At 40.9% G+C, this 15,915-nt stretch overlaps 1 protein-coding gene and 1 long non-coding RNA gene across 4 annotated transcripts in view; one reads left to right on the forward strand and one right to left on the reverse strand.

Annotated features, from left to right (window-relative positions):
- Positions 1-9,603, reverse strand: part of LOC145538675 (uncharacterized) — a 183,973-nt gene extending 174,370 nt beyond the window's left edge. Inside the window, exon 1 of one of the 2 annotated variants that reach the window (XR_014077170.1) lies at positions 8,869-9,603. This is a non-coding gene — a long non-coding RNA (uncharacterized LOC145538675). The remainder of the gene's footprint in view (positions 1-8,868) is intronic. The other variant, XR_014077171.1, reaches the window with a different exon arrangement.
- The window catches only part of LOC145538674 (uncharacterized), a 736,734-nt gene that overhangs the window by 680,166 nt on the left and 40,653 nt on the right, over positions 1-15,915 (forward strand). Inside the window, exon 6 of one of the 2 annotated variants that reach the window (XR_014077160.1) lies at positions 483-571. The gene's annotated coding sequence lies outside the window, so the exon portion shown is untranslated. Of the gene's footprint in view, positions 1-482; positions 572-12,957; positions 13,244-15,915 lie in introns of both variants that reach the window. The other variant, XM_081571098.1, reaches the window with a different exon arrangement.

A 15,915-nucleotide genomic window follows, 5' to 3' on the forward strand; every position in this document is an offset into this window, starting at 1 on the left:
CTTTTTCTTATCCTCCTTCGACTGATAAAAACAAGGGGGATATTTCCAAATCCCCCTTTGTGGTTTACTGGTGATTCAACAAACTAAAGCCCCAAGAATTACTGTGTGTGCGCTCAGTAGCTAAGCTCTGTCCAACTCTTTGCAACCCCATGGACTGCAGCACTCCAGGCTCCCCTGACCATAGGATTTTCCAGGTAAGAATACTGGAGTGAGCTGCCATTTCCTCCTTCAGGGGACTATCTTGACCCAGGGACTTTAATTCTCAAAAAAAAAGAAAATTAAAAAGGAGAAAGTAGGGATGGAGGGAGGGAGAAAAGAAATCTATTTATATTTCAACTCAAAATTGTACGCTTCCTGAAGATGTTCCTCTTGCTAGGTATCTGAGACCCCTTGAGCAAATAGAAAACGGCATACATGGCCCTAAACTTTACTTAAAATGATTGTATTTATCATTTATATTTTTATCCTCACTTTTGCTGTAGCTGCTGTGAATGGCTTGGAACATGCAAAATATGCTAAGGAAGAAACACAGCCCATACCTGAAGAGTTAGCAGTTGAAAGGCACAAAGAGGTACAATGGATTTAAAAGCCTCTTGAAGAACAGCCTTTTGCTGCAGAGATGCCAGGCAAGACAGTATGTGGCAGGAAAAGAGTTGGGGAAACTGCTTTAAAAACCTATTAACTAGGAATGTGAAAAAGCAGGGAATAATTGGGAAAGGAGGGAGGTGCTCACTGCTTAAAAGGCTTTTAAATGTGACTATATTTTTGTTGGCTTTTTGCCTGCAACATAAAATGAGGATGGTGTATGGAATAGCTAGATGGCTGCTGAAGGTGGAATGAATGGAAGCTGGGCTAGGGAGTCAAGGCCGAATTTTGAGATGCCACTATAGACCATGTGCAGCTGTCAAGACCACTGTCAGCAATGGCTTAGTGAAGTAAACACAAAATTCAGTCAGCCGGTTCAATCACCCTTTCATTCTTGTGGTTTTCTTGATCCCATAAATATTTCCCTATGCAGTCTTTGCAGCAGATAACAAGGAGTTAACAAATTAGCCAGCCAAACAGGCAGGAATGAAGAAAAGCCACAGAACTTAGAATTGAACAGCTGACAGCAGATTCTGCAGGTGTGAGATGAGAATCAGCTCTGCATTTTCCATGTAGCACAATTTTCTCTGTCTGGGCTGTGGCCTGATTTTCTGGCCCCTTCAGGACAAGCTGAGTTATATGGGGAAGAATTCCAGAGGGCTTTGTTCTATGATCTTATGAACTCTAACTTACTTTTAAAAGGAAGCAATCTCCTATGTTTAGACTGATAATATTACACGTCGCAAGATTTTAGTTTTATATTAGGAAGGAAAATACTCTAGCTGCCATCCTACTTAAATAAGAAATGGTGGATTAAACTGCATAGCACAATGAATCATTCCCTGCAACTGGGAGTCAAGGGGCAGCCCACACATACACACACACACGTGTAAGAAAGGGGATCACTACTTGCAATGAATATGTAAGTATCACAATAAATAGTAAGGTCATAACAAAGTAGGTGGAAAGGAAAGAAATGAACTGCATTAAAGTGTATCTTTCTAATGTACTACTTTCTAATATCCTTCTAATCATTCCATTTGCTGGTAATGGACATTCAAGGCTAAACTCCACACTGTGGCAGTTCTTCTAAATCTTTTTGACCAATAGTGGTAAAATACACACACACACACACACACATATATATATATATATACACTAATTACATAACACATGAAAGTGTTCAATATGATGCCTTGCTTAACAAAACATTCCACTGTTTCTTTCTGGGGTATCTACAAAAGTGATTGTGACTGATCAGATTGATAATTAAAAAATTAATTTCTCTTTACACTGGTGAATATGGCCTACCAATCCAAACCCTTTTGACCAAACTCTGCTTTTGGAATAAGGACAGAAAAACTCAGCAAACTCAGGCTTTTTTCTAGACAAGACTCTGGGAAGGACAGGTAAATACCTTCAGTTATCAACACTCAGAAGTTGATACCTATCATTAAATCTCATTTTGGATCTTCTCCTTCTCTAAAATCTACTTTATGCCCCTAAAATCTTATGTTTCCAATTTCTTCTAAAACAGAAAATCGTATGACTTACACCATAAAAGATTAGCTGCTTTCAGATACACTGCCCTTACTGAGCTCTGAAAGTCTCCCCAATCCAAAAATATATTCCTTTTTTTGTGAAGGTATAAAATTTTATCATTAGAGATTTTAATATTTAGGGAAGTCATTGTCCCTTCCCTAAATGACAGATTCAATTTCAAAAACAAAAAATTAAGCAAACATAAAAATCAAAAACTATGTGTACTACAAATGTAAGTTTTAATTATCTATGGGCCAAAGATCAGAAAGGAATACAGAAATTTTAAGTTATTTACATTGTTAGGTTGGTTGTATTATAGAGGACATTTTCCTTTTAAACTCCCTTTAATATGTTTTTAATAAATATCAGTAAGGAAAAATTAATATCACTTTTACAGACTAATTCTGCTTGATTGCTATATCTAACTGTTGGAGCCTAAAAAATACATACATAAAATTTAAAAATAAAAAACATAAGATTAGTCTCAATTATATACAACCAGATGTGGGAAGAAAAACATAAAGCAACAATTTAGGAGTTAATGTATATTTATTATGGGGAAGACGTTAACGAGTGATACAGAAATACAAAAATGACTCTAAGATCTCTGCCCACCTTCTCCTTCAGTAACGAGTAACTTTGAAGAAAGAACACAATGTTATTACCAGTCATTAGTATATTAGGTTGACTCTATTGGCCATTTGTTTCAGATTTTGAAAAGCGGAACGGTAGTGTAAAGCTGGGACATTACCTAGGAAAGATCGACCAGGATTAAGATACTTAATGAAGGAAGATGAGGGCAGTGGGCACAAACAGGGGAAGCGATAGCAACAAAAGAGGGAAGAAGATGAGAGCATGCTGACAGCCTCCTCTCTATTTCAGAGGGTTGAGCAGAGTTAGCAGTGACTTCAAGCAAATAATTTTCAACATACAAAATAGACCCTGAAAATGTATTATTCCTATCATTCAAGGAGCAACAAGTAATTAAGGAGGGATATTTAAACACAAATATACCTTTATATTCACAATATAAACTCTGAAATCATGTGTATTTCATTTAAACCACCACTGTAGTGAAGACTCTTTTAATCCAATCATTTTGAAGCTCATTCTGATATCTGATGTTGCAGATATCCTTGTTCTACTATTCTGTCCCAAATGTTCAAGGCATGAGGGGAAAAAAAGTAATATCCTTAAGGAGTAGAATTCATCATTAAAAATAAAGTATTTTCCAAGTTGTTTGGGAAATGGGTTACTTTCTCTCCCCCTCTCATTCCAGGCATCAAAATACATTGACTTTTCCTCAATGATAGAAATATGGCATTAAGAAATGTCAAGTGAACTCACCTTAAGAGACTTCAAAACAATACTACTAAGCAATTGTTTTTAAATGTTTCTCTCTCCAAGACTAAGTTCTTACAGCTGATAACTCTCTTTAGGAAGTGCTGACACTCACAAGGCCCTAAATTTTCATTTGGTCCCTAACACTCTATTTGGTAATCAATATCCTCTTTTACTCTTCCCAGAAACCCCATAAGCCTTATTCTGCATCAGTATCACATTTTTCTTTTCATTGTCTTTCATTTTTGGGCCAAGTTGTCTGCCTTTTATATCTATATTTATTTTCCCTTCTCTTTCTCACTTGATCCTTTTTAGACCTTTAGATTATAAATGCTGACATTTGTGACTTATTTTTTGCCAAGGCAGCCTTTCATGAATAAAATTTCCCTCCTCCACAAGACTGTTCTAAGTGAGCATAATTTTTAGCATCCACGACTATTGTCCAAATAGAGATTCACTTCATTTGATTCTTCAAGTGCCAAATCAAACGTATTTAAGAATACGATTTCCTACTCCTGTTCCTTTTCAATATTTTCTCTGTGTCTCCTTTATTATACCTTTCTACTGCCATGTGGAAACTTTAGCTATCCGTGGTATAGTGTGAACTGTACATGGGACAGTGATAATGACCTTCTGACCCTACAGTTCTTCCTGGCTGTGGGTAGAATTGATAGCACTTTTTCAATTTCTCCCTTGTCTTTGCTTGAACATACTGGAATTACAACCTCTGACAGAGGCAACATCCCTTTTGTAGTGGAAACAAAAGGAGTGTGTAATGAATTGGTTAAGATTACATTGCATGTTTAGATGATGAAATCCAACTGCAGCTCAATTCCTTCATTTTCTCTAGCTGGGCCTGGTCTTTCAATAAGACATTATTGACTGGCATCTTCCCCAGAACAGGTGCTTTGGAATACAGTCTTGCTGCTTCGAGTTCTTTAGACTGAAACACAACAACTGCACAGGTCAAGGGAATCAGCTATGAGACAATAATTCCCAGTATCTTAGGATGAGCACTGTAGATGATCCATACCCAGGTGGCATTAAAAGAATGAATGGTCCTTGAATTTATATAATGTGCCAACTCTTTCAAATTAACTTTAGTTACTAAGACAGCAAGATGCAAATTTTAGTTTTATATGCCATTTCTCTGCAAAATTCTAGGACAGAGAAGAAGTTCTAGAGCAAGGAGAGTGGAGGAAGGCAATTTTTATAATTCATCAATACAGATTTTGCTATACTGACATTATAAAACAAATTATTAATCTTTATGACTATGGAATCAGTATCACAATTATGTGGTATTAAAATCTATCTTTTTATCACAAAACATATAACACTTTTGGTTGCTCTGAATAACAAATTACTGGCCTCTTTCTGCCTTCCCTCTTATTTAACTTGTACTTTTCTTTTTTGTACTTTTCTTTTTATAACTTAATCTTTTTTAAAAAAAAGCACTTAGAATTTTGCTTTTCAAAATGGCATAATACCAATATTGCCTGCAGAAAATATTTAAAATGTGTGTTTTTCAAAGAATGATCAAGATCATTTATTCATCTGATAAAAATGACTATATTCATCTCAATTATTTTTTCCAAGGACTGTAACACTAATTTTACTCTTTCTAAAAATTAAAATGGCAAACAGTTTATATAAGGTGTTGATAATTACCTATATTATTGTACTGCTGTGACAGATGTTGGCAAAAAAGCCTAAAATGCCTACAGCTGTGCACTCCATGACATCTAGTTTATACTCAGACAGAAGGCTAACAGATGTTCTGAACTGTCACTTTGCCTAAATGTTTTTAAAGTCTAAGGACCTGCTTTATAATTCACCAGGGTCTGGTTTGGTTTCACACAGGTCCTCAGAATTCCCATCTGTGACAATTAGTTTTAAAGACATTGACAAATCAACCCTTGTGTCTTCCCTCTTCTTTAACAAACAGGCATCAGTTTATATATGGACTGTGGATTGTAAAAGCTGTTTTTATATACATCCTAGTTGTTAAGTTCTTTCCTTAAACATAGATTTTATTGGGCTACCAGAATTCATGAAGCTCTGTTTTGAGCTGAGTGGATGGAAAGAGCCAGGAAATCACCTATTCTTTTCTTTTTGCTAAATTTTATGCACCGTGAAAGTAAAATGTTAACTATTTCCAAAGACAGTGTTATTTTTTCTAGTGAATAAAAGTGTTTTGTTTTTTTATTTCAGTATTTTAATAACTCTGCTCATAACAATAACTATTAATTGCACAGCCTGTTAGGATAATGAAAGATTAAAATAAATGGCATTCACAAAGCATACAGCACATCTTCCCCTGCCTGACACCCTAATACTTCCTCTTCCCAAACATACCTTCAGATCCTTCATACAGAATTACTGCCCCGTGCAAAGGCCATCAATGCCTTATTTGCTGTTGCTCTTAATTTTAACAAGCTGGATTCCTGTAGTACACTTGCTTAATAGTTTAAACATTCTGTTAACAATCAGGTGTTTGGCCTATCCTGTTTCTCTCCCATTCTGTATCGAAATATAACTCCAAATAGTACATCTTTCTGGGTTTGTTTCTAAATTAGTCCCTACACTTAATTATGAGGATGAGAGGGATGCCTTATTCCTCTTTGTTATAGGCTAAGCTCTCAGTAATCCCAAACAAAAGAGCCAGTTCTGGAAGATATAGGATTTGCTAGCAGGATTATGGTCTCATAGATAATGATGTGCAGTCAGCAGAAGCGAAGCTTTATTTTAATTCAAATAAGCTAGTAAACAAACCACTGACAAGTCTGCTGGTGAGAGTAACTGGCTGCTGTTGCCACATTGGCAGCTAAATTATAGAAAATCTATTATACCCTGTTCACCATATGTTTAATTTAATACAAGATACAAATTAAACTATCCACAGTGCCTATTAAAATAACAATACTTTTTTATATTTGAATGTCTTAAAATAATTTCTACTGACCTTTTAAAGGGTGGTTTTGATATAGGTGATTATCTGGGGGGGAAAGGTAGTTAATAGAAGGCAAAAAAAATTAATTGCCTTTGAGAAAATAAAAATATAAATGTTCACTGGCTTGCAGTTGTTAATAAGGTTAATTAGCAGTCATGTGTTCTGTTATTACTATATTTCCCTCCCACCCTTTTCGTTTCTGAGGCTGGAGTTTTAAGAGTGATACTTAGTTTGACCTGAGTCTATCCGCATGAAATCATACCTTGACCAAGCCAGCCTATGGGTAGCCTTACACCTGATGCCAATTGAGCCCTAAATGCAGAAACCTTGAGTTTAAACTCTAGGTTCAACTTTGGTATGGCACAGGAAAAAGACACAGAATTTTATATCCCTGCTTCAAATCAATCTCTTCATAGCCAAAAGATCCTAAGGAGAGCCAGAATTAAGACCTTGCCTTCTAGAAAAAGGAGAGGAAAAAAAAAAAGACAAATGACACACTGTTCACAAACAGTTTCCACCTGAACCTGCAATAATAATCAGTAACCAATGGTGCCTGCTTGAGTCTATTTAGACTCAGTTAACCAGATTCTAAGCACCGAGCTGGGTTTTAGAATTATAGAGCTAGATTTCAAACTTAGATTAACTATTGCCACCTGTGTGACCACAGATATTTAAACCAGCTGGATCTGTCCCTTACTTTTTTAAAGAGGATAATAATTCCAATTTTATAAGATTATTATGAAAATTAAATATGAGAAAGTTTCTGGTACATAATAGATGTCCATTAAAGGTTAGGTCCTCTTATTACCCTCAAGCAATTAGAATGCTGCTCTTTTTTCAACAGTGAAGGAAGAATGTTAGAAAAAGGGATTGGAAGGGAAGATATAAGTAGGAATTCTCCCTAGAATCAGTTTTCTTGGATCATTAACTACCTTCCACAGGCAAAACTTCAAATGGGATGGTCCTTTTCTCCCAAAATTCACAATTTTTACTCTCTTTAAGAAGTATCAGCAAGTGAACTTATTTACAAAACAGAAACAGACTCACAAAACAAACTTATGGTTACCAACAGGGAAGGGATGGGGGATAAATTAGGAGTTTAGGTTTAGCAGATATGCACTACTATATATAAAATAAACAAGGACCTACTGTAGAGCACACAGAACTATATTCAATTAATAAACTATAATGGAAAGGAATATGAAAAAGTATATTTATATATAACAGAATTAATTTACTGTAGATCAGAAACAACACTGTAAATGAGCCCATTAAAAAAATATATATCTATATATACATTAAAAAAAGAAGAATGTATCAGTAATCTACCCATACCAACTGCCCATCCTTGGGCCTCTGAAATAGAGAAGCAAAGAATAATCACCACATTCTGAGATATCTTTTCAACAATTATGTACATACAGCTTTTGCACTGGGTCTTCAAGGGTGTTATGGACCCACACTCTACCATTTCAGTTCCGTTACAAGCCTATCAAATCCAACTGTGTACTGGTAGTTACAATACTGAATAAGGTATTTGTGTGGAGAATATCCTCAGTTTATGTCATTCTTGAAGTCCAGTAGATGGTGATAATATTTGAACCAAAACGCAAGTTACTTTATCTTGGGAGCACAGTACTAGTAAGACTATGCCAAAGGGACACAAACCAAATATTCCACTACCCTCAGAGGTTGAAAGACCAGAGACATTTCCATTTATTGAAACTCTAAAACACTGATAAAGTAAGAAATTTTCTTCAAGTCACAGATGTGTGGCATATGTTAAATGTTCAACACTTTCAAATGCTAACACATCAACACAAAACATACGACTGCACGTATAATTTCATTTCATGTATCTCAAGAAAGTTTAGGGAGGCCATTGATGAATGTTACCCACAGGCCTTACTCCTACCTCCAACTTGCCTCTTAATTACAAAAACACATCCTTCTTAGTCCCTTCTTAACGCAAAACAAAGATCCTCAGAGAGTTCCAGAAGTTTGAACACGAGTGGGGAGGAAGACCACGCCTGGCATGTGACCAGTGAGGAAGCAGGCCGCCTTGGAGCCTGCAGCCCAGGCTTCTCACCTGGGTCTCCCAGGTCGTGGCCGCGGACCCGCGAGCCGCCTCCCCCGGGAGGGTCCGCCCTCCGCACCCGACTAAACGTCCCTGAATCCCTCGAGATGCCCACAGCCCAGGCCCGGGGAGGACGCCCCGCTCTCCACTCTTCCTGGGTTGTGCCGGGCTCGACCTCTACACGCGGTGTACTGGGAATAGAACCAAACCCGCCATACAGTGTGCTCGAGTATACGAGCGAGTCCCAACACGCTTGAGTCTAGCGTCCGGGAGGCAGAAGCGCCCGCCCGCGCCTCGGGGCGCACAGCGTGGGAAAGAGTGGCCTGGAAAGTAGGCCTGCAGGCGACCCGGGACCCAAGCTTCCACTTACTCGGTCCGCGCCGCTTGTCCCTCGGCGGATAACCTCCGCCTTCCCTCTCTCAGCCGGAGACCGAGCGGGACCCGGAGGCGGGGCCGCGCGGGGCCTTGTAGGCCGCGCCGGGAAGTACGGGCCGAGAGCGCGGGAAACGCGGCGGCGCGCGAGGGACGCCGCTGCCGCGGGGCGGGGGTTACGCAGCCCGGCGGGCCGATCGAGCCTCGGCTTTCCCATGCGAGCGCGCTCGTTCAGGCAGACCGGTCCCGCAGGGCCCCGCCGACTTAGAAGGCCGACCCGACCCGATGAGACTCGTTCACCCACAGTCCCGGCTGCCCTCGGGAGGAGAGGGGGGCGAGAAGTTTATTCTCGAGTCTCTGAAAACCGAGGTTCCCAGTCTCTTCACACACTCGCGCGCGCTCCCGGGTTAGAAGCTCAAGAGCTTGGATTTTAAAACACGTTTCTCCCCCGAGTCGTGTCCGGCGGAGGGTCTGCCTGGCCGCGCTCCCCTGTCATCTTAAGTGTGCATCAAGTGGCAGGCTGGTGTGGTGGTGGTTTATCTAAGTGAATAACTGAATCATGTTGGGCGAGTTGACGGGAGCAACACGTTCAGAGTCCCGTAGTGATTTGGAGGCACTCGCGGCCGTACCCTCCGCAGGCTGGGGAGGCAGTCGCCCTCCGATCTGGCGCGGGCCGCTCGCATCCGAGCGCCGCTTGGCCGGCACTCGGTCGCCCGCCCGCTCGCCCGCACTCGCAGAGGGTTCCCAGACCCAGCCCGCGCCGGAGGCCGTCCGAGTCCGACTTCTTTCCGTGTGGAGTGGTGGAGCGGCCAGTTAGTGAATGATGGATTGCCTACGAGAGGCAGGCTAGTTTTCACGGTAGCTGATGGCTAAAGCATGACACTGTGCCATCTCTGTGAAACTCGTGATTTGTATGGTCATCAGTTCGCTGGAACACCCAGACCCTGATCGTGCGTAGAGTGTTTCCTTCTACAAAGCACTCGCCAATTTAAAACCAGGTCCCGAGTGCCCCTCTTGCTAATCCCCTCTGCCATTAAGTCCGATTAAATCCTTTTTTTTTTTAATCTCTTTCTCTTTCCTCCTTCCCTTCCTTCCTTCTTTTTCTTCTTGCCTTTCCTCCCTCCCTCCCTCAATCTGAGTCGTTCTTGCTGAATGCAGCTTAGTCTGGTGGTGGGGACAGAATATCCCCCATCCGCATCTCCCCAGTAGGGCTTTCTGCTTGTAGAGTTGGAGAGCTCATTTGGCCCCAAAGCACTTTTGAATAGTGAAGTTTCCAATTCAGAGGCACCTATAAACGCCCCTAAATCAGTGCACACAGATTCCCCACCCGGTCAGAAAGCCGGCCCTGTAACTAAGAGTCGTTTTTGTGGTGTGTGCTTGCTCCAACGAAAGGGGAGCTGACCAGTCAACTTAGTTTGTGGATACAGAAAGGTTATTTTGCTTTTTGTTTTTTTAAGCAGTTTTCCAGTTGAAGGCAACTGGTTCTTGATTCCCTCACCTACTAAGGCAGTTAGTCACTTTCCCTTCATCGTCACCCACTCCACATTTTTTAGTCATAGGCTGAAGTCACCCCGCGTGTCAGATAGAATGGATTGCATTACAGCTCTTTAGACAACTTTTGGAGGCTTACCTACAAAACTGTCCTCCTATTCTTAACCAGAGAGAGAGAGAGTGAGGCCACCTGAGAGATTTTAAATTTCCTTTTGACTGGGATTGAATAAACTCAGTTGATAAAATGTGTAAGGTTTACTCACCTTTAGACACCTCAGGGTACTCACTGTGGCCTTCCTAGCTTACAGACACATTCAGTCCCAAACCCCTCCCTTGGTGGAAAAAGGACAAGCAGTTCAGATTCTTCTTTCAGTTCATTATGAAAAGGAAAATAGCTTTCAGAGGGTTGGGACATCCTTTATAAATTTTGACATTCAAAAAAATATGACAAGGGAAGCAGGAAGAGATCATTCCTTTATTTCAGTGGATTACTTTTGTAGTGCAAATCTATGAAACCCTGGAATAACATTTCACATTTGCCCTCTCCCACTCCACCTTAGTTGGAGGAGGTGTTTCTACTATTGACTTTCAGTTTTGCATAATGCCCCCACACACACACCTTTCCCCTGGTGAGGAAAGTAACACCCCTCAGCCTATTCTATTAAAGGTCGCTCTTGATTTACACTCTCCATTTGCTTGCTTCACCAAAATACACTTATACAGGCACATTTTTCTTGATCCAGAGCATGCAGAGATGTACATAACTTTTTAGTATTGCCTTGACTTTCATTCCTTTCAAACTGATATTAAGATGTTCATCCTGAGACATAAAATGAATTTTTGAGAAACAGCCATGTGAAATACTGTTTAATTTTCTGTTTTATTGTTTGTATTTTTCAAGTTTTGTAGGAAAGGCTTTAATTAGTGTCTAAGTAATAGTCCCCAAGAATTCCTTATTAGATTATTTCAGACCAGTTGTAAACAAATAACATTACAGTTTTCAAATGGGAAAGTAGAAGCTAAGATCAGTTCTGTCAAGAGATTCATTTGAGTATTCATCTTTTATTTTGAATGGTTTGTAGGAAGAAAGGGAGGACTGAATGAAGCAGGGGGCAAGAGAACCCAATGAAAACTTGTTTTTAAGACTAAAGCCATTTCCCCAGACTATTGTCTTGCCACAAGTGACAATACATGGAACAGAAGTCATGAAAGTGGATTACTGTCACTTTGGACTATTGGAGGCCCAGAGAGCCCTGGCATTAATTCCTATAGAAAGGTAGAGGAATCTAGCCATCTTCTCCTGCACTTCTCCTGCAGCACCCTCATTGCCTTAGGGTTCAGGGCTCAAAGTTGATACAGACCTCAGCTGAGTCTAGGTGGCAGGGCTCCCCCTGTGAGGGGAAGCAGATGTTCTCTGTGGAACTGAGAGGGAAGCAGGGTGGTTACAAGAACCCTGAGGGGATGGGGCACTGTAGCAGAAGGGCTGTGGCCAAAGTCCCCTTGCAGTATAGCAATCCATGAGTCAAAGCTAACTAATAGTAAATGAAAGAGAGCCAAGAGTAGGACCCTTTGGGTGCTAAAGACTAACCTCTAGTTTGTTCTAGTCCTCCACCTGGGATCCCATCCTAGGTTTTCTGTGATTGGAGATCTACCTAGAGAAGAAGGGAAGCATAGGAAAACATGCCTAACCCCTGTCCAACATGCATGCACGGGTGGAGCTTGCAGAGATCAGCAGACACATCTCAAGTCCTCAGTGATCTGTGTGTCTGGCTTGTGCAGTTATGCATGGCCAACAGGGGGTGGGGGTTGGCGGGGAGGAAAGCCTGGTTCCCCCCACCGCAGTCACTCTGTCTGGGGCTGGTGTGTTTCCTCTTTCCCCAACCCTCCACCTCACCCCATCAGAACTAAACACAATTGAAACTCCATTGCCTTTGCCTGCACTGAGTCTAAAAACTCAGGATTTGGTAAGGTTACTGCATCATTGATACAATTGCAGATTTTTTTTAAAGCTTCCTCAAAGAGACAGATGTTTGGGCCGATTAAGAATCGAGGAGGAAACCTGCAGCTGCACCAAGGAATAATCTATTGGACAAATATTTTAATAAAAAATATGAAGAGATCAGCCCGACCTTGCAAGGTCTTCTGCTTTAAAAAAATCTTTATCAAACCCCTATTCTATGGCTTCAATAAACAGAACCCATTACCTCACGGCATCTTTTGTTGGCCCTATACAAGAGAGAACAAAATGGTTATTCAGGGGAACGCTTTCGATTTTTATTGTGGGTAGCCTGCACAAAGAGCCGTGTTATTGTATTTAAAAGAACCATCTGTAGCAGAAACAATGGCATCAAATTATCTTTGAATACCCACTGAAAAAACATAAAGCTTTTTTTTTTAATTCTTCTTCTGTACGGTGGGGGGATAGAGCAGTGTTAGGATAACTGACTTTTTTGTTGTTCTCTGGGTGCATTCTTCTCGCTCCCCCTCTCTCTCCCCCTCACCCTCTCTCTCCTCTCTCTCTCCCTCTCCCTCTCTCTCTCTTTTAAAAAATCAGCCATTTGGGGTTTTAAGCCATAAACGATTTTTCTTGTTGCAGGGGATTGCAGTGGCAAAGCTAGGCTAGGTCTTGGAGGCTGGTGTAAGGCGAAGCGGGTGAAGGCAGGAGGCTGATGGAGAGACTGGGGGGAAGAAAAGCCGAAATGGATTCATGGTGCCTTGGATGGAGGATGAGAGGGGAATTGCAAGCTCCTTCAACTCGCTCTGTCCGGTGAGAAGTGATCAAGCTTGGGCTGACAAGAGGCTCAGGGAGCCCTCACGTTCTTTTGCTTTTTTACCTGCCAATCAAACTGCTACAAGACAACACCCTGATCTGGCATGGACATGTAAGTAGCTTGCAACCCAACTTTGACATTCACTGCTAGCTCACTCCTCTCCGCCCACCCCCCCCAACTCACTCTTCCTCTCATTCTATTTTTTTTTTCTTTTGACCTTTAAGAGATCTGGAAATACACTCTGTGTGGCAGTCATTTTACACAGATTTAAGTCTGAAAGCATTAACTTTTGGAATTAAACAGTAATTTTGATTTCTTTAACAAATGCAGAAATGAAATGACATTATTTTATTCTCTTCTGAGCAGTTTTAGCACTGAACATAATCAGTTGCCTTGCCTGGTGTGTATTTCCTTTTCTATGAAAATGAAGAAATCTGTGAGTCCCCAGAGAGAAATGCAGAAATGAAAACTTCAGGCTTCCATTTCAAAAATATTAAATTCTAACATTTCATCTCTACAAAGAACCTTCTGCATACCTAGATTACACAGAGTAGAAAGAATGATTTGAATCAAAAGGTGTATATCATTAAGGGGCTGCTACTGTTTTATCTGGCATCTTACTATTTTGGTGGTGGCTGAGAGGAAGGGTGTGAAAAGAGAAGGACAGGGACATGGCGACACCTTGTTCTTTATGAGAGATTGACAGTGAGGAAGCTAGAAAAGCAAGAGGGCAGGATAAGCCGGAAATATTACCTGAGAGAAGGAATTACAGAGCATGGCGAAGCTGGAAGCTAGGAGGGCTTCTGCGGGAAGTTGTGCCAAGGGGTGATAGGGCTTGCTCTCTGGTGCCCTCTAATGGCAATTTAAACCAACGTTTTACTTTCTCAATTCTACACGGAGAAAAGCAGCTGGGTTTTTGTTGTTACTGTTGGTGGGTTCCCCCCCCCCGCCTCCCCCGCAGACTTAGAAACTATAGACTATTTGTGTAGTAAATTAATTGTTTTCATCCCGGAAACTTATGTATGTGCCTTAAAATTATCCATATATTCTCCTCAAACATTCGTCCTCTTCCAAAATTTTGTTAAGAGTAATAGAAAAGGAGAGTCTAATGGGAAACTGACTTATGGAGGGTGGCCCATGCCCAATTAGTAATTCGGGGGGAAAGATTTCTTTCCCACCTGAACAACATCCTGACTCTTTTACTACACTCGAGAGATGCAGCGGGCTGGGGTGAGGAGGGAAGATTTGGAAATTGCAGATTCTGACACAGGTTCATTATAATACAATTTTAAGGGGGCTCTTAGGAACCTCTGTTATTTCGACATGCGGTGGTAAGGGGGCTTTCCTTCTCGCCTCCTTTTTCTTTTTCTTCTTTCTTTCGTTCCTTTTTTTCCTTTTAAATTTGGTAGATAAAGGTTAATCTTGGGCTGAATGATAGAACTATGATTGACAAGAGAAAAGGTGTTGAGGGCAGGTCGCGCTGTCTTATTTACAGCCCACTGCTTGCTGTAGAGTCTTTGTTAGGACTGGAAAGCTAATTTAGTGCTGATCAAAAGCACCACAGAGTTAAAGGACTGGTAATGACTGCTAATTTCATTTCAGCCTCATGCATCCCCAACTGCTGTAATTAAAGACACGCTATTTAAATACAGGTGAAGGTTTTTTTTTTTTTTAAGTTAGGGTGGGGGTGGGTGTATTACAATTTTATTTAGATTTCATCTCACACTTGGGCGTTATGTAGTCCAACATCAAAAAAAAATTTTTTAGAGTCGCTTCTTGTCATTTATACCTGGCTTTGCAGAATAGGCAACGTGAAATGTGTCAATCACATAAAAGTCCTTATTTAAAGAAAGAAAATGGGTAAAAAAGGATGCAGAGGAGTAACTGTTGTGGTGGATTTAAATATTTGGGTCTCTTTTTTCCCCCTCCAAATTAATAGAAGGGCCTTCGAAATAGCTAAAGTATTTGAAAGTTGGGGCAGGGTGAACAGGCCAAAGGGATCAGTGTCAGCTTTTTAAGTACTTCTAAAAAGATCATGTGAACAGATGGAAAAATATATTTTTAATTAAATAATTTCCCTCACGCTGTAGCTACAGTGTTGGCTCAGAAACCGTGTAATTCCCCCACCGATAGGAGTCTCTTTATATAGAACATCAAAGGATAAAAAGCTCTACATTTTCGTAGTTGGTTAAAATTGATAACCCCCCCGCCACACACACACACATACACACACACTCACGCACGAACACACACACACACACACACACCCCAAAAAAGAATTTAGCCTTTAATCTCTTTTTATCCACGAAGACTAAAGCTCTGTACTCGACCCCGCGAGCGGCTCTCGCCTTCAGGGGCTAGAACCCGGCTCAGATGTGAAGCGGCGCTGAGCCGCCGCGCAGGTTCGAGCCCAGCGCCCCCTGTTGGACACAGTCGGAACTGCGCAGCGCCAGTCCTGGAAATCGCTAGAACCTTGCTCTGGGGTTAAAGATAACACGCTTTATTACCGTCCAAAAAGGAGATGGGACCAGGAAACAAGTTCTTGTATCTTTGAAAGATAATATAAGTTTAATTCAAAAAAAAAAAACTAAAAGGAGATAACACAATTTTAATTCAATAAAAAATAAAGACGAATCTATTCTCCCTCCTCACATCCCAGCAGTCACATCCTATCCCCGTTTGGGTTTGGAACTCTCTTTAAAGATTCAGCGAGAGTAAAACAGGTACAGAAGCATGATTTTAAAGACAGAGAGAGGGAAAGAGGATTTTCCTCTGTAGCAGTG

This window comes from Giraffa tippelskirchi, chromosome 2, assembly GCF_054371585.1.
Source record: "Giraffa tippelskirchi isolate mGirTip1 chromosome 2, T2T-mGirTip1v1.2.pri, whole genome shotgun sequence".
Lineage (NCBI taxonomy): Eukaryota > Metazoa > Chordata > Mammalia > Artiodactyla > Giraffidae > Giraffa > Giraffa tippelskirchi.